Source organism: Phalangium opilio, unplaced genomic scaffold (assembly GCF_054372755.1).
Source record: "Phalangium opilio isolate 3A_F unplaced genomic scaffold, DU_Popi_V2 ptg000022l_1, whole genome shotgun sequence".
In the NCBI taxonomy this organism is placed as follows: Eukaryota; Metazoa; Arthropoda; class Arachnida; order Opiliones; family Phalangiidae; genus Phalangium; species Phalangium opilio.
The window spans coordinates 2,351,103-2,374,132 of NW_028324154.1; the positions used below are offsets into that span (position 1 = coordinate 2,351,103).

The 23,030-nt window shown below is 45.8% G+C and overlaps 40 non-coding genes across 40 annotated transcripts; all 40 read right to left on the minus strand.

Moving 5' to 3' along the window:
* Window positions 1-5,241: 5,241 nt before the first annotated feature.
* TRNAE-CUC (transfer RNA glutamic acid (anticodon CUC)) lies at window positions 5,242-5,313 on the minus strand. Its single transcript has one exon. It is a non-coding gene; the product is annotated as a tRNA-Glu (tRNA).
* Window positions 5,314-5,693: 380 nt separating this feature from the next.
* TRNAE-CUC (transfer RNA glutamic acid (anticodon CUC)) lies at window positions 5,694-5,765 on the minus strand. The gene has a single exon. It is a non-coding gene; the product is annotated as a tRNA-Glu (tRNA).
* Window positions 5,766-6,145: 380 nt separating this feature from the next.
* TRNAE-CUC (transfer RNA glutamic acid (anticodon CUC)) lies at window positions 6,146-6,217 on the minus strand. The gene has a single exon. It is a non-coding gene; the product is annotated as a tRNA-Glu (tRNA).
* A 230-nt stretch (window positions 6,218-6,447) lies between these two features.
* On the minus strand, window positions 6,448-6,519 carry TRNAE-CUC (transfer RNA glutamic acid (anticodon CUC)). The gene has a single exon. It is a non-coding gene; the product is annotated as a tRNA-Glu (tRNA).
* Window positions 6,520-7,175: 656 nt separating this feature from the next.
* TRNAE-CUC (transfer RNA glutamic acid (anticodon CUC)) lies at window positions 7,176-7,247 on the minus strand. The gene has a single exon. It is a non-coding gene; the product is annotated as a tRNA-Glu (tRNA).
* A 329-nt stretch (window positions 7,248-7,576) lies between these two features.
* Window positions 7,577-7,648, minus strand: TRNAE-UUC (transfer RNA glutamic acid (anticodon UUC)). Its single transcript has one exon. It is a non-coding gene; the product is annotated as a tRNA-Glu (tRNA).
* Window positions 7,649-8,028: 380 nt separating this feature from the next.
* Window positions 8,029-8,100, minus strand: TRNAE-CUC (transfer RNA glutamic acid (anticodon CUC)). The gene has a single exon. It is a non-coding gene; the product is annotated as a tRNA-Glu (tRNA).
* A 380-nt stretch (window positions 8,101-8,480) lies between these two features.
* On the minus strand, window positions 8,481-8,552 carry TRNAE-CUC (transfer RNA glutamic acid (anticodon CUC)). Its single transcript has one exon. It is a non-coding gene; the product is annotated as a tRNA-Glu (tRNA).
* Window positions 8,553-8,782: 230 nt separating this feature from the next.
* TRNAE-CUC (transfer RNA glutamic acid (anticodon CUC)) lies at window positions 8,783-8,854 on the minus strand. The gene has a single exon. It is a non-coding gene; the product is annotated as a tRNA-Glu (tRNA).
* A 656-nt stretch (window positions 8,855-9,510) lies between these two features.
* TRNAE-CUC (transfer RNA glutamic acid (anticodon CUC)) lies at window positions 9,511-9,582 on the minus strand. Its single transcript has one exon. It is a non-coding gene; the product is annotated as a tRNA-Glu (tRNA).
* Window positions 9,583-9,911: 329 nt separating this feature from the next.
* TRNAE-CUC (transfer RNA glutamic acid (anticodon CUC)) lies at window positions 9,912-9,983 on the minus strand. Its single transcript has one exon. It is a non-coding gene; the product is annotated as a tRNA-Glu (tRNA).
* Window positions 9,984-10,639: 656 nt separating this feature from the next.
* Window positions 10,640-10,711, minus strand: TRNAE-CUC (transfer RNA glutamic acid (anticodon CUC)). Its single transcript has one exon. It is a non-coding gene; the product is annotated as a tRNA-Glu (tRNA).
* A 329-nt stretch (window positions 10,712-11,040) lies between these two features.
* On the minus strand, window positions 11,041-11,112 carry TRNAE-UUC (transfer RNA glutamic acid (anticodon UUC)). The gene has a single exon. It is a non-coding gene; the product is annotated as a tRNA-Glu (tRNA).
* Window positions 11,113-11,492: 380 nt separating this feature from the next.
* Window positions 11,493-11,564, minus strand: TRNAE-CUC (transfer RNA glutamic acid (anticodon CUC)). Its single transcript has one exon. It is a non-coding gene; the product is annotated as a tRNA-Glu (tRNA).
* Window positions 11,565-11,794: 230 nt separating this feature from the next.
* On the minus strand, window positions 11,795-11,866 carry TRNAE-CUC (transfer RNA glutamic acid (anticodon CUC)). The gene has a single exon. It is a non-coding gene; the product is annotated as a tRNA-Glu (tRNA).
* A 656-nt stretch (window positions 11,867-12,522) lies between these two features.
* TRNAE-CUC (transfer RNA glutamic acid (anticodon CUC)) lies at window positions 12,523-12,594 on the minus strand. Its single transcript has one exon. It is a non-coding gene; the product is annotated as a tRNA-Glu (tRNA).
* A 329-nt stretch (window positions 12,595-12,923) lies between these two features.
* Window positions 12,924-12,995, minus strand: TRNAE-UUC (transfer RNA glutamic acid (anticodon UUC)). The gene has a single exon. It is a non-coding gene; the product is annotated as a tRNA-Glu (tRNA).
* Window positions 12,996-13,375: 380 nt separating this feature from the next.
* Window positions 13,376-13,447, minus strand: TRNAE-CUC (transfer RNA glutamic acid (anticodon CUC)). The gene has a single exon. It is a non-coding gene; the product is annotated as a tRNA-Glu (tRNA).
* Window positions 13,448-13,827: 380 nt separating this feature from the next.
* TRNAE-CUC (transfer RNA glutamic acid (anticodon CUC)) lies at window positions 13,828-13,899 on the minus strand. Its single transcript has one exon. It is a non-coding gene; the product is annotated as a tRNA-Glu (tRNA).
* Window positions 13,900-14,129: 230 nt separating this feature from the next.
* On the minus strand, window positions 14,130-14,201 carry TRNAE-CUC (transfer RNA glutamic acid (anticodon CUC)). Its single transcript has one exon. It is a non-coding gene; the product is annotated as a tRNA-Glu (tRNA).
* Window positions 14,202-14,857: 656 nt separating this feature from the next.
* On the minus strand, window positions 14,858-14,929 carry TRNAE-CUC (transfer RNA glutamic acid (anticodon CUC)). Its single transcript has one exon. It is a non-coding gene; the product is annotated as a tRNA-Glu (tRNA).
* Window positions 14,930-15,258: 329 nt separating this feature from the next.
* Window positions 15,259-15,330, minus strand: TRNAE-CUC (transfer RNA glutamic acid (anticodon CUC)). Its single transcript has one exon. It is a non-coding gene; the product is annotated as a tRNA-Glu (tRNA).
* A 656-nt stretch (window positions 15,331-15,986) lies between these two features.
* Window positions 15,987-16,058, minus strand: TRNAE-CUC (transfer RNA glutamic acid (anticodon CUC)). Its single transcript has one exon. It is a non-coding gene; the product is annotated as a tRNA-Glu (tRNA).
* A 329-nt stretch (window positions 16,059-16,387) lies between these two features.
* Window positions 16,388-16,459, minus strand: TRNAE-UUC (transfer RNA glutamic acid (anticodon UUC)). Its single transcript has one exon. It is a non-coding gene; the product is annotated as a tRNA-Glu (tRNA).
* Window positions 16,460-16,839: 380 nt separating this feature from the next.
* On the minus strand, window positions 16,840-16,911 carry TRNAE-CUC (transfer RNA glutamic acid (anticodon CUC)). The gene has a single exon. It is a non-coding gene; the product is annotated as a tRNA-Glu (tRNA).
* A 230-nt stretch (window positions 16,912-17,141) lies between these two features.
* Window positions 17,142-17,213, minus strand: TRNAE-CUC (transfer RNA glutamic acid (anticodon CUC)). Its single transcript has one exon. It is a non-coding gene; the product is annotated as a tRNA-Glu (tRNA).
* A 656-nt stretch (window positions 17,214-17,869) lies between these two features.
* On the minus strand, window positions 17,870-17,941 carry TRNAE-CUC (transfer RNA glutamic acid (anticodon CUC)). Its single transcript has one exon. It is a non-coding gene; the product is annotated as a tRNA-Glu (tRNA).
* A 328-nt stretch (window positions 17,942-18,269) lies between these two features.
* On the minus strand, window positions 18,270-18,341 carry TRNAE-UUC (transfer RNA glutamic acid (anticodon UUC)). The gene has a single exon. It is a non-coding gene; the product is annotated as a tRNA-Glu (tRNA).
* Window positions 18,342-18,721: 380 nt separating this feature from the next.
* Window positions 18,722-18,793, minus strand: TRNAE-CUC (transfer RNA glutamic acid (anticodon CUC)). Its single transcript has one exon. It is a non-coding gene; the product is annotated as a tRNA-Glu (tRNA).
* A 230-nt stretch (window positions 18,794-19,023) lies between these two features.
* On the minus strand, window positions 19,024-19,095 carry TRNAE-CUC (transfer RNA glutamic acid (anticodon CUC)). The gene has a single exon. It is a non-coding gene; the product is annotated as a tRNA-Glu (tRNA).
* A 656-nt stretch (window positions 19,096-19,751) lies between these two features.
* TRNAE-CUC (transfer RNA glutamic acid (anticodon CUC)) lies at window positions 19,752-19,823 on the minus strand. The gene has a single exon. It is a non-coding gene; the product is annotated as a tRNA-Glu (tRNA).
* A 328-nt stretch (window positions 19,824-20,151) lies between these two features.
* TRNAE-UUC (transfer RNA glutamic acid (anticodon UUC)) lies at window positions 20,152-20,223 on the minus strand. The gene has a single exon. It is a non-coding gene; the product is annotated as a tRNA-Glu (tRNA).
* A 229-nt stretch (window positions 20,224-20,452) lies between these two features.
* On the minus strand, window positions 20,453-20,524 carry TRNAE-CUC (transfer RNA glutamic acid (anticodon CUC)). The gene has a single exon. It is a non-coding gene; the product is annotated as a tRNA-Glu (tRNA).
* Window positions 20,525-20,603: 79 nt separating this feature from the next.
* Window positions 20,604-20,675, minus strand: TRNAE-UUC (transfer RNA glutamic acid (anticodon UUC)). Its single transcript has one exon. It is a non-coding gene; the product is annotated as a tRNA-Glu (tRNA).
* A 380-nt stretch (window positions 20,676-21,055) lies between these two features.
* On the minus strand, window positions 21,056-21,127 carry TRNAE-CUC (transfer RNA glutamic acid (anticodon CUC)). Its single transcript has one exon. It is a non-coding gene; the product is annotated as a tRNA-Glu (tRNA).
* A 79-nt stretch (window positions 21,128-21,206) lies between these two features.
* Window positions 21,207-21,278, minus strand: TRNAM-CAU (transfer RNA methionine (anticodon CAU)). Its single transcript has one exon. It is a non-coding gene; the product is annotated as a tRNA-Met (tRNA).
* Window positions 21,279-21,357: 79 nt separating this feature from the next.
* On the minus strand, window positions 21,358-21,429 carry TRNAE-CUC (transfer RNA glutamic acid (anticodon CUC)). Its single transcript has one exon. It is a non-coding gene; the product is annotated as a tRNA-Glu (tRNA).
* Window positions 21,430-21,659: 230 nt separating this feature from the next.
* On the minus strand, window positions 21,660-21,731 carry TRNAE-CUC (transfer RNA glutamic acid (anticodon CUC)). The gene has a single exon. It is a non-coding gene; the product is annotated as a tRNA-Glu (tRNA).
* Window positions 21,732-22,236: 505 nt separating this feature from the next.
* On the minus strand, window positions 22,237-22,308 carry TRNAE-CUC (transfer RNA glutamic acid (anticodon CUC)). The gene has a single exon. It is a non-coding gene; the product is annotated as a tRNA-Glu (tRNA).
* Window positions 22,309-22,637: 329 nt separating this feature from the next.
* On the minus strand, window positions 22,638-22,709 carry TRNAE-UUC (transfer RNA glutamic acid (anticodon UUC)). The gene has a single exon. It is a non-coding gene; the product is annotated as a tRNA-Glu (tRNA).
* Window positions 22,710-23,030: the final 321 nt, after the last annotated feature.

The window sequence follows — 23,030 nt, forward strand, 5'->3', positions numbered from 1 at the left end:
ACTAATTAAAAACGAACGTGCATTTAAAACCAGCCATTTAAAGAGTGACGTTAAGAAATGAACGAATTTCACACGGGATTTAGGGCGAATGCCAGCCGAATAATGTTGAAAGATGATAAAAGAGTCCCTGCCGGGCGTACAACTGCCCAGCACACTGTCAAGGGCCAAGCCTAATTTAGTGACAAAGAGGGACTGCCAGAGCCGAATCGTAAAGGGGCAGCGCAAGAAAATGTGCTCTAAAGTTTCGACATTGTTGAAGCAAAACACGCACGTGGGGTTAGACGAAAGACCGATGGCGAAAAGCCGCTCAGACGTAAAGATAGCCCCATGCACCACTTGAAGGTTGACGTCGCGATGAGAAGGACGAAGCAAAGACGAGTGTAACGTTGACCAGGCAGGGCGAGGCAGGGGACCCCCAAAGAACCGGCGCCAGGCATGCTCACCTGGGGACTCAGCAACGGTGGAGAGCGCAAAACGACCGTAGATGACCTTGCTGGTCAGGGCAGTCAAGTTGAAATCCGCACCCGTATTATCGACTAATGTCACACCGACCGTACGGCAGAAGCGGCGCCGCGACCGAACGCGGGAAAGCCAAGTCTCCGGGAGAACAGAATGGATATATTGAACCGCAGTTGTAAGCCACGACGGGCAAGGGGCGTCCGAAGCTAGCCCACACAGGTCAGCAATCGCGGGACTGGGTAAAAAACCCGGAACCACTTCGTAAGTAAAATCCCGTAAGCGATACAGACCGTGAAAAAGAAAACACGCACGAGCACGCGGACTGAGACCGGACATGTCAATACGCGGGTTGAAGAATAAAACCGAACTTAATAAATCGGGCGGGTCTCTTAAATGCAGATTCTGAGTGGCACAGAATTCAGACCAAGCGAGCCAAAGCTCACGATACCGGGGTGAGAGCCTCGCGACATACGAGGCAGGGAGCGTGCACTGCAAAATGTCAAATCCCGGGTCCGAGGCCTGCAAAGAAGGACACAACAAATACTGAGCCAGTTCGTACGTACGTTGCGCGTCGGCGCCCGTAATATACCGTAACAGTTCTTGCAAGCGAAAAGTAAGTTTCTTCGTGCGCAAGTCAACCAGCCCGAAGCCGCCGACCTTCTTCGGACGCGTAAGCAAAGAATAAGCGACCGTATGGGCGCGTTCACCCCACAAAAAACCCAGGGTTTCCCGGCGAAAGTCGTCCTCAAACCGATTAGGTAACGCGAGGGACCGCAGCGAATGCCCCAGTAATGACATGGCCAAAGTGTTGACCACCACGATCTTGCCCGACAAGGAAAGGCACCGACCTTTCCAAATGCGAAGGACACGACGGAATTTAGCCAAACGCGGGCTCCAGTTAAGATCGTCCGATACCGCGCCATCCGTACTGAGAAAGATGCCCAAAATCTCGAGCGGGTCGGACGAGATAGTGAGGTCCGCAACAGAGGATGGGGCCCGACCCCGGTCGCAGCCCAACCACATACCTCGACACTTGGAGATGTTCAAGTCGGAACCCGACGCGAGGCCATACCGCTGATATTCCCGCACAACTTCCAAGACGGATGCTGTATCACGGACCACCAAGGCATTGTCATCGACATGGACCCGTAACAAGGGAGGAGGCTGAGAGGTCGGCCAAAGAATCCGGTCGATAGCGGGACGGCATTCCAAGGCGTAGCATAGGGGTTCGGAAGAGAGAACGTAAAGCAAGGGACTAAGCGGACAGCCCTGGCGGACCGATCGACCGAGCTGAAAAAAGTCTGTTAAATATCCATTTATTTTCAGGCAAGACTTGCTGCCAACGAGAAATAATTGAATCCACTTGCGAAACGGCTCGCCGAAGCCAAAAGCGCGAAGTACCGCAAAGAGGTAGTCCCACGAAACCTGATCAAACGCTTTCGCGAGATCTAATTTAACGAGGATACCCGGCCCGCGAGACCGCTGCAGATAGTCCATGATGTCGGAGAAAAGGGCGGGAGTACTGGTCGCGGATCGTGATCGAACGGCGCCCGTTTGCGAACCATGAATTAACGATGGAAAAATTGAAGAAAGCCGTGAACCGAGTACTTTCGCGACGAGCTTATAGTCCGCGTTTAGCAACGTGATGGGGCGTCTGTTCTTGACGTCTCTTAAATCACCGGCTTTAGGCAGCAAGATAATGAGCCCTTCCTTCATAGAAGGAGGAAGGCGACCCTCCGAATGACAATGGGAAAGGAGTGCAACAAATTCTTCCTGAATATGTGGCAGCACGAATCGCCAGAACTCGTTCGTGAAACCGTCAGTACCCGGGCTTTTGCCGGCGGGAGCGCAATATAAGACCATTGAAATGTCCGCCCACCGTATCGGGGCATCACAAACCTGCGCGTCGGCCGCACAAAGTCTGTTATTAACGAAAGACGCGTAAAAGTCAATTACAGCCCGGTCCGTAGGACGTCTACGAGACATCGCCGCGAAGTGTTCAAAATAGCGCTGCCGAACGGCCCCCGGTTCCGTGAGGAGCTGCGCGTCAGGCGCCAAGACACATTTGATCGACTTAGAAGACTGCCGATGACGTTCCAGGCGGAGAAAAAAGGACGTAGGACGCTCACCGGCCGAGCGCCATTGCTGGTTAGCCCGAACTACTGCCCCCTGCAGCACCCCCCTGTCGAAGTCGGTTAAGGCCTCCTTCGCCGCAAGAAAGTCCGCGAGACCAACCGAGGAATTAGATGCGGCCAGCTGAGTCTTGGACAAGGCTTCGCGTAAGCGAGTTCGTTCGGCGCGATCACGCGAGGCTTGAACCTTCCCGTACAACATGGCATGTTCGCGTAGGGACTGCTTTAAAGCTTCGTACCATGCAAATTTGTCCGGCGATTCGCGAAAGCGTTGGCGACTCCGGCGAAGAATGCGTAAGACCGCCTGGCGGTAGGCGTCGAACTGCAAGAGACGCGCATTAAAAGACCACGTACCTGGGCCCATCTTAACGCCGTCCAAGACGAGACGGAGTTCAAGGGCGCGATGATCCGAAAGGGGACACGGTAAGATCTGACAGGTCGTAACGTTCTGACGATCCTCCCCGGCAAGGAGAACATAGTCGATGCGCGATTGAAGATAAGAGCCATACACGGGACCGGACCAGGTCCAGTCAAAGTTGTCCGCATGTGTTGCGCGCCAAACGTCAATGAGGTGGGTATCACGTAGAAATCGGAATAAGGCAGTCGAGCCCAAACGCGAAGAGGAACCAGACAATGGTCGGCGATCCAGACCCGGCTGCGCTACGTCGTTAAAATCCCCGACGACTAGGGGACGCGAACAGCGCGAGACCACCCCCCGCAAGCGGTCATAAAAGGGCAAACGATCGGGCGCGACATTCGGAAGATACACGTTCACGATATCCAGAGGTTCGCTGTCAATGGACAAAGACGCCAAAATAAACCGGCCCTCTCCACTACGGAGGACGCGGGCAGGCAAAACGTCAAGACCCGCCCGAATGCAAATAGCAACACCGCGAAAACCGGAAACAGGGTCATTATCAAAATAAATGGGACCGCGCCAAAGAGACCGAAAAACCGCGACATGGGAGCCCGACCAGTGAGTCTCTTGGAGACACAAAACGTCGAAACCCTTGCTCCATTCAACCAGTTCTTTCATCTTCGCCAGAGCCCGCAAACCGCGGACGTTAAGAGAAACGATTTTTATCATTGAAGGGCGAGAGCAGCGGAGGGGTCACCTGGTCAGCGATAAGACGTGGAGAAGGAGGCCGACCAAGCAAAGGGAGGTCTGACTTAGGTCGTTTCAGCCCCTGCTTACCACCGACAACACGCCAGTCTCCCTGGCCATCCTCGGGCGAAACGGAAGGTTCACCATCACTACTAGAAACTGGACGTTTCTGAGTCGCAACCAGTACTTCAGAGTCTCCAGGCGCCGCAACTGGTGACCCGCCCTCCGGGATAACCTCGGCGGAAGAAACACCAACCGGCAAGTCGACAGAAGGTGCAGCAGGAGGCAAACGACGAGGTATATCAACATTGGGGCAAACCCGCGCGATATGCCCCTGAGCGTCACACCGGCGGCAAACGAAGAGAGGACAGTCCTTGTAGAGGTGAGAGTTCGACAGACACTTATTACAAACTTTGCCCTGCCGATCATGCCGAACGCGGTAGGAGCTTTCGAGCCCCATGACGTCGACCAAACGCAAACTATAAGGTAAGCTAGAGACACCCTCTGGTAGCGAAACCTTTATCGAGCGTTGCCCGTAATACTTGCCATTTGTACGCTCCCAAACCACCTCACTTTTTAACTCGCAATTATAACTCAGCAACTTTGCCTTTAAAACGTCATCCGATACAAACTCCGGGAGATCAAAAAAGGTAGCAATGATCTCGCGACTCCCAACCTTACGCACCACGCAATCTTCCGCCTCTAGCCCAAGACCTAATTCTGCGCAATTATCCGCATCTTCCAACGACACAAATGTTACGAAAAATCCGCCTTTCGTACTCACCACCGACGAATAAGAATCCGCACCAAAAGTCAATGACAAAGCTTCTTCAATCTTCGAAACAACGCGCTCCTGACATTCTACAAAAACCGAACGTTTCAAAACTTCCATCGTGTAAGTAGATTAGTAATAATAATAGATTAGTTGAAAAAATAACGGGACTCTGCCAGAGGCAGAGCCCAAAACGCGAGAAAACCGACTCAAAATAGACAGCAAAAAAGAAACTAACGCAAAGAAACGAATAAAAAAGCCAAAAGGCCGAAAAAAAACCCGCGAGCAAGAGGAGAAGCCGAGGACGGAGCGAGAGAAAAACGCGACCGCACTCGACGAAAACCAAAACGCGAATCCTAAAGCCAGATATCCTAGCCACTAGACCATATCGGACTTCTTCAACCAAGTCTTAATTCTATTCATAAACCTATATCCTTAAGTCTATTCTTGAAAAGCGGTACTAAATCACTCGCTCTGATACCGGGAATCGAACCCGAGCATTCTGGATGAGAGCCAGATATCCTAGCCACTAGACCATATCTGACTGGTCGGAACAACCCAAAATATTATTCCTATAAATGTGTCTTTAAGTTTATTCATCAAAAGCGGTACAAAAGCACTCACTCCGATACCGGGAATCGAACCCGCCCTTCTGCGTGACAGCCAGATATCCTAGCCACTAGACCATATCGGACATGCTTAACCAAGTCTTAATTCTATTCATAAACCAATATCCTTAAGTCTATTCTTGAAAAGCGGTACAAAAGCACTCGCTCCGATACCGGGAATCGAACCCGGGCCTTCTGGGTGAGAGCCAGATATCCTAGCCACTAGACCATATCGGACTTCCTCAACCAAGTCTTAATTCTATTCATAAACCTATATCCTTAAGTCTATTCTTGAAAAGCGGTACTAAAGCACTCGCTCTGATACCGGGAATCGAACCCGAGCATTCTGGATGAGAGCCAGATATCCTAGCCACTAGACCATATCTGACTGGTCGGAACAACCCAAAATATTATTCCTATAAATGTGTCTTTAAGTTTATTCATCAAAAGCGGTACAAAAGCACTCACTCCGATACCGGGAATCGAACCCGCCCTTCTGCGTGACAGCCAGATATCCTAGCCACTAGACCATATCGGACATGCTTAACCAAGTCTTAATTCTATTCATAAACCAATATCCTTAAGTCTATTCTTGAAAAGCGGTACAAAATCACTCGCTCCGATACCGGGAATCGAACCCGGGCCTTCTGGGTGAGAGCCAGATATCCTAGCCACTAGACCATATCGGACTTCCTCAACCAAGTCTTAATTCTATTCATAAACCTATATCCTTAAGTCTATTCTTGAAAAGCGGTACAAAAGCACTCGCTCCGATACCGGGAATCGAACCCGAGCCTTCTGGATGAGAGCCAGATATACTAGCCACTAGACCATATCTGACTGGTCGGAACAACCCAAAATATTATTCCTATAAATGTGTCTTTAAGTTTATTCATCAAAAGCGGTACAAAAGCACTCACTCCGATACCGGGAATAGAACCAGCCCTTCTGCGTGACAGCCAGATATCCTAGCCACTAGACCATATCGGACATGCTTAACCAAGTCTTAATTCTATTCATAAACCAATATCCTTAAGTCTATTCTTGAAAAGCGGTACAAAAGCACTCGCTCCGATACCGGGAATCGAACCCGGGCCTTCTGGCTGAGAGCCAGATATCCTAGCCACTAGACCATATCGGACTTGCTTAAACAAGTCTTAATTCTATTCATAAACCTATATCCTTAAGTCTATTCTTGAAAAGCGGTACAAAAGCACTCGCTCCGAGTCCGGGAATCGAACCCGAGCATTCTGGATGAGAGCCAGATATCCTAGCCACTAGACCATATCTGCCTGGTCGGAACAATCCAAAATATTATTCCTATAAATGTGTCTTTAAGTTTATTCATCAAAAGCGGTACAAAAGCACTCACTCCGATACCGGGAATCGAACCCGGGCCTTCTGGGTGAGAACCAGATATCCTAGCCACTAGACCATATCGGACTTGCTTAAACAAGTCTTAATTCTATTCATAAACCTATATCCTTAAGTCTATTCTTGAAAAGCGGTACAAAACCACGTGCTCCGATACCGGGAATCGAACTCGGGCCTTCTGGGTGAAAGTCAGGTATCCTAGTGACTAGACCATATCGTACTTGATCAACCAAGTCTTAATTCTATTCTTGAAAAGCGGTACAAAAGCACTCGCTCCGATACCGGGAATCGAACCCGGGCCTACTGGGTGAAAGCCATATATCCTAGCCACTAGACCATATCGGACTTCCTCAACCAAGTCTTAATTCTATTCATAAACCTATATCCTTAAGTCTATTCTTGAAAAGCGGTACAAAAGCACTCGCTCCGATACCGGGAATCGAACCCGAGCCTTCTGGATGAGAGCCAGATATACTAGCCACTAGACCATATCTGACTGGTCGGAACAACCCAAAATATTATTCCTATAAATGTGTCTTTAAGTTTATTCATCAAAAGTGGTACAAAAGCACTCACTCCGATACCGGGAATCGAACCCGCCCTTCTGCGTGACAGCCAGATATCCTAGCCACTAGACCATATCGGACATGCTTACTCAAGTCTTAATTCTATTCATAAACCAATATCCTTAAGTCTATTCTTGAAAAGCGGTACAAAAGCACTCGCTCCGATACCGGGAATCGAACCCGGGCCTTCTGGGTGAGAGCCAGATATCCTAGCCACTAGACCATATCGGACTTGCTTAAACAAGTCTTAATTCTATTCATAAACCTATATCCTTAAGTCTATTCTTGAAAAGCGGTACAAAACCACGTGCTCCGATACCGGGAATCGAACTCGGGCCTTCTGGGTGAAAGTCAGGTATCCTAGCGACTAGACCATATCGTACTTGATCAACCAAGTCTTAATTCTATTCTTGAAAAGCGGTACAAAAGCACTCGCTCCGATACCGGGAATCGAACTCGGGCCATCTGGGTGAAAGTCAGGTATCCTAGCGACTAGACCATATCGTACTTGATCAACCAAGTCTTAATTCTATTCTTGAAAAGCGGTACAAAAGCACTCGCTCCGATACCGGGAATCGAACCCGGGCCTTCTGGGTGAAAGCCAGATATCCTAGCCACTAGACCATATCGGACTTCTTCAACCAAGTCTTAATTCTATTCATAAACCTATATCCTTAAGTCTATTCTTGAAAAGCGGTACAAAAGCACTCGCTCCGATTCCGGGAATCGAACCCGAGCATTCTGGATGAGAGCCAGATATCCTAGCCACTAGACCATATCTGACTGGTCGGAACAACCCAAAATATTATTCCTATAAATGTGTCTTTAAGTTTATTCATCAAAAGCGGTACAAAAGCACTCACTCCGATACCGGGAATCGAACCCGCCCTTCTGCGTGACAGCCAGATATCCTAGCCACTAGACCATATCGGACATGCTTAACCAAGTCTTAATTCTATTCATAAACCAATATCCTTAAGTCTATTCTTGAAAAGCGGTACAAAAGCACTCGCTCCGATACCGGGAATCGAACCCGGGCCTTCTGGGTGAGAGCCAGATATCCTAGCCACTAGACCATATCGGACTTCCTCAACCAAGTCTTAATTCTATTCATAAACCTATATCCTTAAGTCTATTCTTGAAAAGCGGTACAAAAGCACTCGCTCCGATACCGGGAATCGAACCCGAGCCTTCTGGATGAGAGCCAGATATACTAGCCACTAGACCATATCTGACTGGTCGGAACAACCCAAAATATTATTCCTATAAATGTGTCTTTAAGTTTATTCATCAAAAGCGGTACAAAAGCACTCACTCCGATACCGGGAATAGAACCAGCCCTTCTGCGTGACAGCCAGATATCCTAGCCACTAGACCATATCGGACATGCTTAACCAAGTCTTAATTCTATTCATAAACCAATATCCTTAAGTCTATTCTTGAAAAGCGGTACAAAAGCACTCGCTCCGATACCGGGAATCGAACCCGAGCCTTCTGGGTGAGGGCCAGATATCCTAGCCACTAGACCATATCGGACTTGCTTAAACAAGTCTTAATTCTATTCATAAACCTATATCCTTAAGTCTATTCTTGAAAAGCGGTACAAAAGCACTCGCTCCGAGTCCGGGAATCGAACCCGAGCATTCTGGATGAGAGCCAGATATCCTAGCCACTAGACCATATCTGCCTGGTCGGAACAATCCAAAATATTATTCCTATAAATGTGTCTTTAAGTTTATTCATCAAAAGCGGTACAAAAGCACTCACTCCGATACCGGGAATCGAACCCGGGCCTTCTGGGTGAGAACCAGATATCCTAGCCACTAGACCATATCGGACTTGCTTAAACAAGTCTTAATTCTATTCATAAACCTATATCCTTAAGTCTATTCTTGAAAAGCGGTACAAAACCACGTGCTCCGATACCGGGAATCGAACTCGGGCCTTCTGGGTGAAAGTCAGGTATCCTAGTGACTAGACCATATCGTACTTGATCAACCAAGTCTTAATTCTATTCTTGAAAAGCGGTACAAAAGCACTCGCTTCGATACCGGGTATCGAACCCGGGCCTACTGGGTGAAAGCCATATATCCTAGCCACTAGACCATATCGGACTTCCTCAACCAAGTCTTAATTCTATTCATAAACCTATATCCTTAAGTCTATTCTTGAAAAGCGGTACAAAAGCACTCGCTCCGATACCGGGAATCGAACCCGAGCCCTCTGGATGAGAGCCAGATATACTAGCCACTAGACCATATCTGACTGGTCGGAACAATCCAAAATATTATTCCTATAAATGTGTCTTTAAGTTTATTCATCAAAAGTGGTACAAAAGCACTCACTCCGATACCGGGAATCGAACCCGCCCTTCTGCGTGACAGCCAGATATCCTAGCCACTAGACCATATCGGACATGCTTAACCAAGTCTTAATTCTATTCATAAACCAATATCCTTAAGTCTATTCTTGAAAAGCGGTACAAAAGCACTCGCTCCGATACCGGGAATCGAACCCGGGCCTTCTGGGTGAGAGCCAGATATCCTAGCCACTAGACCATATCGGACTTGCTTAAACAAGTCTTAATTCTATTCATAAACCTATATCCTTAAGTCTATTCTTGAAAAGCGGTACAAAACCACGTGCTCCGATACCGGGAATCGAACTCGGGCCTTCTGGGTGAAAGTCAGGTATCCTAGCGACTAGACCATATCGTACTTGATCAACCAAGTCTTAATTCTATTCTTGAAAAGCGGTACAAAAGCACTCGCTCCGATACCGGGAATCGAACTCGGGCCATCTGGGTGAAAGTCAGGTATCCTAGCGACTAGACCATATCGTACTTGATCAACCAAGTCTTAATTCTATTCTTGAAAAGCGGTACAAAAGCACTCGCTCCGATACCGGGAATCGAACCCGGGCCTTCTGGGTGAGAACCAGATATCCTAGCCACTAGACCATATCGGACTTGCTTAAACAAGTCTTAATTCTATTCATAAACCTATATCCTTAAGTCTATTCTTGAAAAGCGGTACAAAACCACGTGCTCCGATACCGGGAATCGAACTCGGGCCTTCTGGGTGAAAGTCAGGTATCCTAGTGACTAGACCATATCGTACTTGATCAACCAAGTCTTAATTCTATTCTTGAAAAGCGGTACAAAAGCACTCGCTCCGATACCGGGAATCGAACCCGGGCCTACTGGGTGAAAGCCATATATCCTAGCCACTAGACCATATCGGACTTCCTCAACCAAGTCTTAATTCTATTCATAAACCTATATCCTTAAGTCTATTCTTGAAAAGCGGTACAAAAGCACTCGCTCCGATACCGGGAATCGAACCCGAGCCTTCTGGATGAGAGCCAGATATACTAGCCACTAGACCATATCTGACTGGTCGAAATAATCCAAAATATTATTCCTATAAATGTGTCTTTAAGTTTATTCATCAAAAGTGGTACAAAAGCACTCACTCCGATACCGGGAATCGAACCCGCCCTTCTGCGTGACAGCCAGATATCCTAGCCACTAGACCATATCGGACATGCTTAACCAAGTCTTAATTCTATTCATAAACCAATATCCTTAAGTCTATTCTTGAAAAGCGGTACAAAAGCACTCGCTCCGATACCGGGAATCGAACCCGGGCCTTCTGGGTGAGAGCCAGATATCCTAGCCACTAGACCATATCGGACTTGCTTAAACAAGTCTTAATTCTATTCATAAACCTATATCCTTAAGTCTATTCTTGAAAAGCGGTACAAAACCACGTGCTCCGATACCGGGAATCGAACTCGGGCCTTCTGGGTGAAAGTCAGGTATCCTAGCGACTAGACCATATCGTACTTGATCAACCAAGTCTTAATTCTATTCTTGAAAAGCGGTACAAAAGCACTCGCTCCGATACCGGGAATCGAACTCGGGCCATCTGGGTGAAAGTCAGGTATCCTAGCGACTAGACCATATCGTACTTGATCAACCAAGTCTTAATTCTATTCTTGAAAAGCGGTACAAAAGCACTCGCTCCGATACCGGGAATCGAACCCGGGCCTTCTGGGTGAAAGCCAGATATCCTAGCCACTAGACCATATCGGACTTCTTCAACCAAGTCTTAATTCTATTCATAAACCTATATCCTTAAGTCTATTCTTGAATAGCGGTACAAAAGCACTCGCTCCGATTCCGGGAATCGAACCCGAGCATTCTGGATGAGAGCCAGATATCCTAGCCACTAGACCATATCTGACTGGTCGGAACAACCCAAAATATTATTCCTATAAATGTGTCTTTAAGTTTATTCATCAAAAGCGGTACAAAAGCACTCACTCCGATACCGGGAATAGAACCCGCCCTTCTGCGTGACAGCCAGATATCCTAGCCACTAGACCATATCGGACATGCTTAACCAAGTCTTAATTCTATTCATAAACCAATATCCTTAAGTCTATTCTTGAAAAGCGGTACATAAGCACTCGCTCCGATACCGGGAATCGAACCCGGGCCTTCTGGGTGAGAGCCAGATATCCTAGCCACTAGACCATATCGGACTTGCTTAAACAAGTCTTAATTCTATTCATAAACCTATATCCTTAAGTCTATTCTTGAAAAGCGGTACAAAAGCACTCGCTCCGAGTCCGGGAATCGAACCCGAGCATTCTGGATGAGAGCCAGATATCCTAGCCACTAGACCATATCTGCCTGGTCGGAACAATCCAAAATATTATTCCTATAAATGTGTCTTTAAGTTTATTCATCAAAAGCGGTACAAAAGCACTCACTCCGATACCGGGAATCGAACCCGGGCCTTCTGGGTGAGAACCAGATATCCTAGCCACTAGACCATATCGGACTTGCTTAAACAAGTCTTAATTCTATTCATAAACCTATATCCTTAAGTCTATTCTTGAAAAGCGGTACAAAACCACGTGCTCCGATACCGGGAATCGAACTCGGGCCTTCTGGGTGAAAGTCAGGTATCCTAGTGACTAGACCATATCGTACTTGATCAACCAAGTCTTAATTCTATTCTTGAAAAGCGGTACAAAAGCACTCGCTCCGATACCGGGAATCGAACCCGGGCCTACTGGGTGAAAGCCATATATCCTAGCCACTAGACCATATCGGACTTCCTCAATCAAGTCTTAATTCTATTCATAAACCTATATCCTTAAGTCTATTCTTGAAAAGCGGTACAAAAGCACTCGCTCCGATACCGGGAATCGAACCCGAGCCTTCTGGATGAGAGCCAGATATACTAGCCACTAGACCATATCTGACTGGTCGGAACAACCCAAAATATTATTCCTATAAATGTGTCTTTAAGTTTATTCATCAAAAGTGGTACAAAAGCACTCACTCCGATACCGGGAATCGAACCCGCCCTTCTGCGTGACAGCCAGATATCCTAGCCACTAGACCATATCGGACATGCTTAACCAAGTCTTAATTCTATTCATAAACCAATATCCTTAAGTCTATTCTTGAAAAGCGGTACAAAAGCACTCGCTCCGATACCGGGAATCGAACCCGGGCCTTCTGGGTGAGAGCCAGATATCCTAGCCACTAGACCATATCGGACTTGCTTAAACAAGTCTTAATTCTATTCATAAACCTATATCCTTAAGTCTATTCTTGAAAAGCGGTACAAAACCACGTGCTCCGATACCGGGAATCGAACTCGGGCCTTCTGGGTGAAAGTCAGGTATCCTAGCGACTAGACCATATCGTACTTGATCAACCAAGTCTTAATTCTATTCTTGAAAAGCGGTACAAAAGCACTCGCTCCGATACCGGGAATCGAACTCGGGCCATCTGGGTGAAAGTCAGGTATCCTAGCGACTAGACCATATCGTACTTGATCAACCAAGTCTTAATTCTATTCTTGAAAAGCGGTACAAAAGCACTCGCTCCGATACCGGGAATCGAACCCGGGCCTTCTGGGTGAAAGCCAGATATCCTAGCCACTAGACCATATCGGACTTCTTCAACCAAGTCTTAATTCTATTCATAAACCTATATCCTTAAGTCTATTCTTGAAAAGCGGTACAAAAGCACTCGCTCCGATTCCGGGAATCGAACCCGAGCATTCTGGATGAGAGCCAGATATCCTAGCCACTAGACCATATCTGACTGGTCGGAACAACCCAAAATATTATTCCTATAAATGTGTCTTTAAGTTTATTCATCAAAAGCGGTACAAAAGCACTCACTCCGATACCGGGAATCGAACCCGCCCTTCTGCGTGACAGCCAGATATCCTAGCCACTAGACCATATCGGACATGCTTAACCAAGTCTTAATTCTATTCATAAACCAATATCCTTAAGTCTATTCTTGAAAAGCGGTACAAAAGCACTCGCTCCGATACCGGGAATCGAACCCGGGCCTTCTGGGTGAGAGCCAGATATCCTAGCCACTAGACCATATCGGACTTCCTCAACCAAGTCTTAATTCTATTCATAAACCTATATCCTTAAGTCTATTCTTGAAAAGCGGTACAAAAGCACTCGCTCCGATACCGGGAATCGAACCCGAGCCTTCTGGATGAGAGCCAGATATACTAGCCACTAGACCATATCTGACTGGTCGGAACAACCCAAAATATTATTCCTATAAATGTGTCTTTAAGTTTATTCATCAAAAGCGGTACAAAAGCACTCACTCCGATACCGGGAATAGAACCAGCCCTTCTGCGTGACAGCCAGATATCCTAGCCACTAAACCATATCGGACATGCTTAACCAAGTCTTAATTCTATTCATAAACCAATATCCTTAAGTCTATTCTTGAAAAGCGGTACAAAAGCACTCGCTCCGATACCGGGAATCGAACCCGAGCCTTCTGGGTGAGGGCCAGATATCCTAGCCACTAGACCATATCGGACTTGCTTAAACAAGTCTTAATTCTATTCATAAACCTATATCCTTAAGTCTATTCTTGAAAAGCGGTACAAAAGCACTCGCTCCGAGTCCGGGAATCGAACCCGAGCATTCTGGATGAGAGCCAGATATCCTAGCCACTAGACCATATCTGCCTGGTCGGAACAATCCAAAATATTATTCCTATAAATGTGTCTTTAAGTTTATTCATCAAAAGCGGTACAAAAGCACTCACTCCGATACCGGGAATCGAACCCGGGCCTTCTGGGTGAGAACCAGATATCCTAGCCACTAGACCATATCGGACTTGCTTAAACAAGTCTTAATTCTATTCATAAACCTATATCCTTAAGTCTATTCTTGAAAAGCGGTACAAAACCACGTGCTCCGATACCGGGAATCGAACTCGGGCCTTCTGGGTGAAAGTCAGGTATCCTAGTGACTAGACCATATCGTACTTGATCAACCAAGTCTTAATTCTATTCTTGAAAAGCGGTACAAAAGCACTCGCTTCGATACCGGGAATCGAACCCGGGCCTACTGGGTGAAAGCCATATATCCTAGCCACTAGACCATATCGGACTTCCTCAACCAAGTCTTAATTCTATTCATAAACCTATATCCTTAAGTCTATTCTTGAAAAGCGGTACAAAAGCACTCGCTCCGATACCGGGAATCGAACCCGAGCCCTCTGGATGAGAGCCAGATATACTAGCCACTAGACCATATCTGACTGGTCGGAACAATCCAAAATATTATTCCTATAAATGTGTCTTTAAGTTTATTCATCAAAAGTGGTACAAAAGCACTCACTCCGATACCGGGAATCGAACCCGCCCTTCTGCGTGACAGCCAGATATCCTAGCCACTAGACCATATCGGACATGCTTAACCAAGTCTTAATTCTATTCATAAACCAATATCCTTAAGTCTATTCTTGAAAAGCGGTACAAAAGCACTCGCTCCGATACCGGGAATCGAACCCGGGCCTTCTGGGTGAGAGCCAGATATCCTAGCCACTAGACCATATCGGACTTGCTTAAACAAGTCTTAATTCTATTCATAAACCTATATCCTTAAGTCTATTCTTGAAAAGCGGTACAAAACCACGTGCTCCGATACCGGGAATCGAACTCGGGCCTTCTGGGTGAAAGTCAGGTATCCTAGCGACTAGACCATATCGTACTTGATCAACCAAGTCTTAATTCTATTCTTGAAAAGCGGTACAAAAGCACTCGCTCCGATACCGGGAATCGAACTCGGGCCATCTGGGTGAAAGTCAGGTATCCTAGCGACTAGACCATATCGTACTTGATCAACCAAGTCTTAATTCTATTCTTGAAAAGCGGTACAAAAGCACTCGCTCCGATACCGGGAATCGAACCCGGGCCTTCTGGGTGAGAACCAGATATCCTAGCCACTAGACCATATCGGACTTGCTTAAACAAGTCTTAATTCTATTCATAAACCTATATCCTTAAGTCTATTCTTGAAAAGCGGTACAAAACCACGTGCTCCGATACCGGGAATCGAACTCGGGCCTTCTGGGTGAAAGTCAGGTATCCTAGTGACTAGACCATATCGTACTTGATCAACCAAGTCTTAATTCTATTCTTGAAAAGCGGTACAAAAGCACTCGCTCCGATACCGGGAATCGAACCCGGGCCTACTGGGTGAAAGCCATATATCCTAGCCACTAGACCATATCGGACTTCCTCAACCAAGTCTTAATTCTATTCATAAACCTATATCCTTAAGTCTATTCTTGAAAAGCGGTACAAAAGCACTCGCTCCGATACCGGGAATCGAACCCGAGCCTTCTGGATGAGAGCCAGATATACTAGCCACTAGACCATATCTGACTGGTCGAAATAATCCAAAATATTATTCCTATAAATGTGTCTTTAAGTTTATTCATCAAAAGTGGTACAAAAGCACTCACTCCGATACCGGGAATCGAACCCGCCCTTCTGCGTGACAGCCAGATATCCTAGCCACTAGACCATATCGGACATGCTTAACCAAGTCTTAATTCTATTCATAAACCAATATGCTTAAGTCTATTCTTGAAAAGCGGTACAAAAGCACTCGCTCCGATACCGGGAATCGAACCCGGGCCTTCTGGGTGAGAGCCAGATATCCTAGCCACTAGACCATATCGGACTTGCTTAAACAAGTCTTAATTCTATTCATAAACCTATATCCTTAAGTCTATTCTTGAAAAGCGGTACAAAACCACGTGCTCCGATACCGGGAATCGAACTCGGGCCTTCTGGGTGAAAGTCAGGTATCCTAGCGACTAGACCATATCGTACTTGATCAACCAAGTCTTAATTCTATTCTTGAAAAGCGGTACAAAAGCACTCGCTCCGATACCGGGAATCGAACTCGGGCCATCTGGGTGAAAGTCGGGTATCCTAGCGACTAGACCATATCGTACTTGATCAACCAAGTCTTAATTCTATTCTTGAAAAGCGGTACAAAAGCACTCGCTCCGATACCGGGAATCGAACCCGGGCCTTCTGGGTGAAAGCCAGATATCCTAGCCACTAGACCATATCGGACTTCTTCAACCAAGTCTTAATTCTATTCATAAACCTATATCCTTAAGTCTATTCTTGAATAGCGGTACAAAAGCACTCGCTCCGATTCCGGGAATCGAACCCGAGCATTCTGGATGAGAGCCAGATATCCTAGCCACTAGACCATATCTGACTGGTCGGAACAACCCAAAATATTATTCCTATAAATGTGTCTTTAAGTTTATTCATCAAAAGCGGTACAAAAGCACTCACTCCGATACCGGGAATAGAACCCGCCCTTCTGCGTGACAGCCAGATATCCTAGCCACTAGACCATATCGGACATGCTTAACCAAGTCTTAATTCTATTCATAAACCAATATCCTTAAGTCTATTCTTGAAAAGCGGTACAAAAGCACTCGTTCCGATACCGGGAATCGAACCCGGGCCTTCTGGGTGAGAGCCAGATATCCTAGCCACTAGACCATATCGGACTTGCTTAAACAAGTCTTAATTCTATTCATAAACCTATATCCTTAAGTCTATTCTTGAAAAGCGGTACAAAAGCACTCGCTCCGAGTCCGGGAATCGAACCCGAGCATTCTGGATGAGAGCCAGATATCCTAGCCACTAGACCATATCTGCCTGGTCGGAACAATCCAAAATATTATTCCTATAAATGTGTCTTTAAGTTTATTCATCAAAAGCGGTACAAAAGCACTCACTCCGATACCGGGAATCGAACCCGGGCCTTCTGGGTGAGAACCAGATATCCTAGCCACTAGACCATATCGGACTTGCTTAAACAAGTCTTAATTCTATTCATAAACCTATATCCTTAAGTCTATTCTTGAAAAGCGGTACAAAACCACGTGCTCCGATACCGGGAATCGAACTCGGGCCTTCTGGGTGAAAGTCAGGTATCCTAGTGACTAGACCATATCGTACTTGATCAACCAAGTCTTAATTCTATTCTTGAAAAGCGGTACAAAAGCACTCGCTCCGATACCGGGAATCGAACCCGGGCCTACTGGGTGAAAGCCATATATCCTAGCCACTAGACCATATCGGACTTCCTCAATCAAGTCTTAATTCTATTCATAAACCTATATCCTTAAGTCTATTCTTGAAAAGCGGTACAAAAGCACTCGCTCCGATACCGGGAATCGAACCCGAGCCTTCTGGATGAGAGCCAGATATACTAGCCACTAGACCATATCTGACTGGTCGGAACAACCCAAAATATTATTCCTATAAATGTGTCTTTAAGTTTATTCATCAAAAGTGGTACAAAAGCACTCACTCCGATACCGGGAATCGAACCCGCCCTTCTGCGTGACAGCCAGATATCCTAGCCACTAGACCATATCGGACATGCTTAACCAAGTCTTAATTCTATTCATAAACCAATATCCTTAAGTCTATTCTTGAAAAGCGGTACAAAAGCACTCGCTCCGATACCGGGAATCGAACCCGGGCCTTCTGGGTGAGAGCCAGATATCCTAGCCACTAGACCATATCGGACTTGCTTAAACAAGTCTTAATTCTATTCATAAACCTATATCCTTAAGTCTATTCTTGAAAAGCGGTACAAAACCACGTGCTCCGATACCGGGAATCGAACTCGGGCCTTCTGGGTGAAAGTCAGGTATCCTAGCGACTAGACCATATCGTACTTGATCAACCAAGTCTTAATTCTATTCTTGAAAAGCGGTACAAAAGCACTCGCTCCGATACCGGGAATCGAACTCGGGCCATCTGGGTGAAAGTCAGGTATCCTAGCGACTAGACCATATCGTACTTGATCAACCAAGTCTTAATTCTATTCTTGAAAAGCGGTACAAAGCACTCGCTCCGATACCGGGAATCGAACCCGGGCCTTCTGGGTGAAAGCCAGATATCCTAGCCACTAGACCATATCGGACTTCTTCAACCAAGTCTTAATTCTATTCATAAACCTATATCCTTAAGTCTATTCTTGAAAAGCGGTACAAAAGCACTCGCTCCGATTCCGGGAATCGAACCCGAGCATTCTGGATGAGAGCCAGATATCCTAGCCACTAGACCATATCTGACTGGTCGGAACAACCCAAAATATTATTCCTATAAATGTGTCTTTAAGTTTATTCATCAGAAGCGGTACAAAAGAACTCACTCCGATACCGGGAATCGAACCCGCCCTTCTGCGTGACAGCCAGATATCCTAGCCACTAGACCATATCGGACATGCTTAACCAAGTCTTAATTCTATTCATAAACCAATATCCTTAAGTCTATTTTTGAAAAGCGGTACAAAAGCACTCGCTCCGATACCGGGAATCGAACCCGGTCCTTCTGGGTGAGAGCCAGATATCCTAGCCACTAGACCGTATCGGACTTGCTTAAACAAGTCTTAATTCTATTCATAAACCAATATCCTTAAGTCTATTCTTGAAAAGCGGTACAAAACCACGTGCTCCGATACCGGGAATCGAACTCGGGCCTTCTGGATGAGAGCCAGATATCCTAGCCACTAGACCATATCTGCCTGGTCGGAACAATCCAAAATATTATTCCTATAAATGTGTCTTTAAGTTTATTCATCAAAAGCGGTACAAAAGCACTCACTCCGATACCGGGAATCGAACCCGGGCCTTCTGGGTGAGAACCAGATATCCTAGCCACTAGACCATATCGGACTTGCTTAAACAAGTCTTAATTCTATTCATAAACCTATATCCTTAAGTCTATTCTTGAAAAGCGGTACAAAACCACGTGCTCCGATACCGGGAATCGAACTCGGGCCTTCTGGGTGAAAGTCAGGTATCCTAGTGACTAGACCATATCGTACTTGATCAACCAAGTCTTAATTCTATTCTTGAAAAGCGGTACAAAAGCACTCGCTCCGATACCGGGAATCGAACCCGGGCCTACTGGGTGAAAGCCATATATCCTAGCCACTAGACCATATCGGACTTCCTCAATCAAGTCTTAATTCTATTCATAAACCTATATCCTTAAGTCTATTCTTGAAAAGCGGTACAAAAGCACTCGCTCCGATACCGGGAATCGAACCCGAGCCTTCTGGATGAGAGCCAGATATACTAGCCACTAGACCATATCTGACTGGTCGGAACAACCCAAAATATTATTCCTATAAATGTGTCTTTAAGTTTATTCATCAAAAGTGGTACAAAAGCACTCACTCCGATACCGGGAATCGAACCCGCCCTTCTGCGTGACAGCCAGATATCCTAGCCACTAGACCATATCGGACATGCTTAACCAAGTCTTAATTCTATTCATAAACCAATATCCTTAAGTCTATTCTTGAAAAGCGGTACAAAAGCACTCGCTCCGATACCGGGAATCGAACCCGGGCCTTCTGGGTGAGAGCCAGATATCCTAGCCACTAGACCATATCGGACTTGCTTGAACAAGTCTTAATTCTATTCATAAACCTATATCCTTAAGTCTATTCTTGAAAAGCGGTACAAAACCACGTGCTCCGATACCGGGAATCGAACTCGGGCCTTCTGGGTGAAAGTCAGGTATCCTAGCGACTAGACCATATCGTACTTGATCAACCAAGTCTTAATTCTATTCTTGAAAAGCGGTACAAAAGCACTCGCTCCGATACCGGGAATCGAACTCGGGCCATCTGGGTGAAAGTCAGGTATCCTAGCGACTAGACCATATCGTACTTGATCAACCAAGTCTTAATTCTATTCTTGAAAAGCGGTACAAAGCACTCGCTCCGATACCGGGAATCGAACCCGGGCCTTCTGGGTGAAAGCCAGATATCCTAGCCACTAGACCATATCTGACTGGTCGGAACAACCCAAAATATTATTCCTATAAATGTGTCTTTAAGTTTATTCATCAAAAGTGGTACAAAAGCACTCACTCCGATACCGGGAATCGAACCCGCCCTTCTGCGTGACAGCCAGATATCCTAGCCACTAGACCATATCGGACATGCTTAACCAAGTCTTAATTCTATTCATAAACCAATATCCTTAAGTCTATTCTTGAAAAACGGTACAAAAGCACTCGCTCCGATACCGGGAATCGAACCCGGGCCTTCTGGGTGAGAGCCAGATATCCTAGCCACTAGACCATATCGGACTTGCTTAAACAAGTCTTAATTCTATTCATAAACCTATATCCTTAAGTCTATTCTTGAAAAGCGGTACAAAAGCACTCGCTCCGATACCGGGAATCGAACTCGGGCCTTCTGGGTGAAAGCCAGATATCCTAGCCACTAGACCATATCGGACTTCTTCAACCAAGTCTTAATTCTATTCATAAACCTATATCCTTAAGTCTATTCTTGAAAAGCGGTACAAAAGCACTCGCTCCGATTCCGGGAATCGAACCCGAGCATTCTGGATGAGAGCCAGATATCCTAGCCACTAGACCATATCTGACTGGTCGGAACAATCCAAAATATTATTCCTATAAATGTGTCTTTAAGTTTATTCATCAAAAGCGGTACAAAAGCACTCACTCCGATACCGGGAATCGAACCCGCCCTTCTGCGTGACAGCCAGATATCCTAGCCACTAGACCATATAGGACTTGCTTAATCAAGTCTTAATTATATTCATAAACCAATATCCTTAAGTCTATTCTTGAAAAGCGGTACAAAAGCACTCGCTCCGATACCGGGAATCGAACCCGGTCCTTCTGGGTGAGAGCCAGATATCCTAGCCACTAGACCGTATCGGACTTGCTCAAACAAGTCTTAATTCTATTCATAAACCAATATCCTTAAGTCAATTCTTGAAAAGCGGTACAAAAGCACTCGCTCCGATACCGGGAATCGAACCCGGGCCTTCTGGGTATGAGCCAGATATCCTAGCCACTAGACCATATCGGACATGCTTAACCAAGTCTTAATTCTATTCATAAACCAATATCCTTAAGTCTATTCTTGAAAAGCGGTACAAAAGCACTCGCTCCGATACCGGGAATCGAACCCGGGCCTTCTGGGTGAGAGCCAGATATCCTAGCCACTATACCATATCGGACTTGCTTAAACAAGTCTTAATTCTATTCATAAACCTATATCCTTGAGTCTATTCTTGAAAAGCGGTACAAAAGCACTCGCTCCGAGTCCGGGAATCGAACCCGAGCATTCTGGATGAGAGCCAGATATCCTAGCCACTAGACCATATCTGCCTGGTCGGAACAATCCAAAATATTATTCCTATAAATGTGTCTTTAAGTTTATTCATCAAAAGCGGTACAAAAGCACTCACTCCGATACCGGGAATCGAACCCGGGCCTTCTGGGTGAGAGCCAGATATCCTAGCCACTAGACCATATCGGACTTGCTTAAACAAGTCTTAATTCTATTCATAAACCTATATCCTTAAGTCTATTCTTGAAAAGCGGTACAAAACCACGTGCTCCGATACCGGGAATCGAACTCGGGCCTTCTGGGTGAAAGTCAGGTATCCTAGTGACTAGACCATATCGTACTTGATCAACCAAGTCTTAATTCTATTCTTGAAAAGCGGTACAAAAGCACTCGCTCCGATACCGGGAATCGAACCCGAGCCTTCTGGATGAGAGCCAGATATACTAGCCACTAGACCATATCTGACTGGTCGGAACAACCCAAAATATTATTCCGATAAATGTGTCTTTAAGTTTATTCATCAAAAGTGGTACAAAAGCACTCACTCCGATACCGGGAATCGAACCCGCCCTTCTGCGTGACAGCCAGATATCCTAGCCACTAGACCATATCGGACATGCTTAACCAAGTCTTAATTCTATTCATAAACCAATATCCTTAAGTCTATTCTTGAAAAGCGGTACAAAAGCACTCGCTCCGATACCGGGAATCGAACCCGGGCCTTCTGGGTGAGAGCCAGATATCCTAGCCACTAGACCATATCGGACTTGCTTAAACAAGTCTTAATTCTATTCATAAACCTATATCCTTAAGTCTATTCTTGAATAGCGGTACAAAACCACGTGCTCCGATACCGGGAATCGAACTCGGGCCTTCTGGGTGAAAGTCAGGTATCCTAGCGACTAGACCATATCGTACTTGATCAACCAAGTCTTAATTCTATTCTTGAAAAGCGGTACAAAAGCACTCGCTCCGATACCGGGAATCGAACTCGGGCCATCTGGGTGAAAGTCAGGTATCCTAGCGACTAGACCATATCGTACTTGATCAACCAAGTCTTAATTCTATTCTTGAAAAGCGGTACAAAAGCACTCGCTCCGATACCGGGAATCGAACCCGGGCCTTCTGGGTGAAAGCCAGATATCCTAGCCACTAGACCATATCGGACTTCTTCAACCAAGTCTTAATTCTATTAATTTTTCTTTTTAATTGAAACTTAAAGGCATGCTTAAGAAAAAACAACGTTCCATTACCGTTTTCCGTTGAAATAACTTATTTTACAAGTAATCAATTTCAAAAATTTACTTATCTCGGGTTTTCGGGCACAATTCCATTCCCCCAAAACATTTTATCATTACATTAATTACTTTTGAGAGAGTACGTGTATGACATTGAGTTTTAAAAGGTTCCCCCATTTGTGCCCGGCATGCTTCGCAGTGGATAAGTTTTAAAACAATGGCGGAAAATTAAGTAGGGACAGTTAGATTT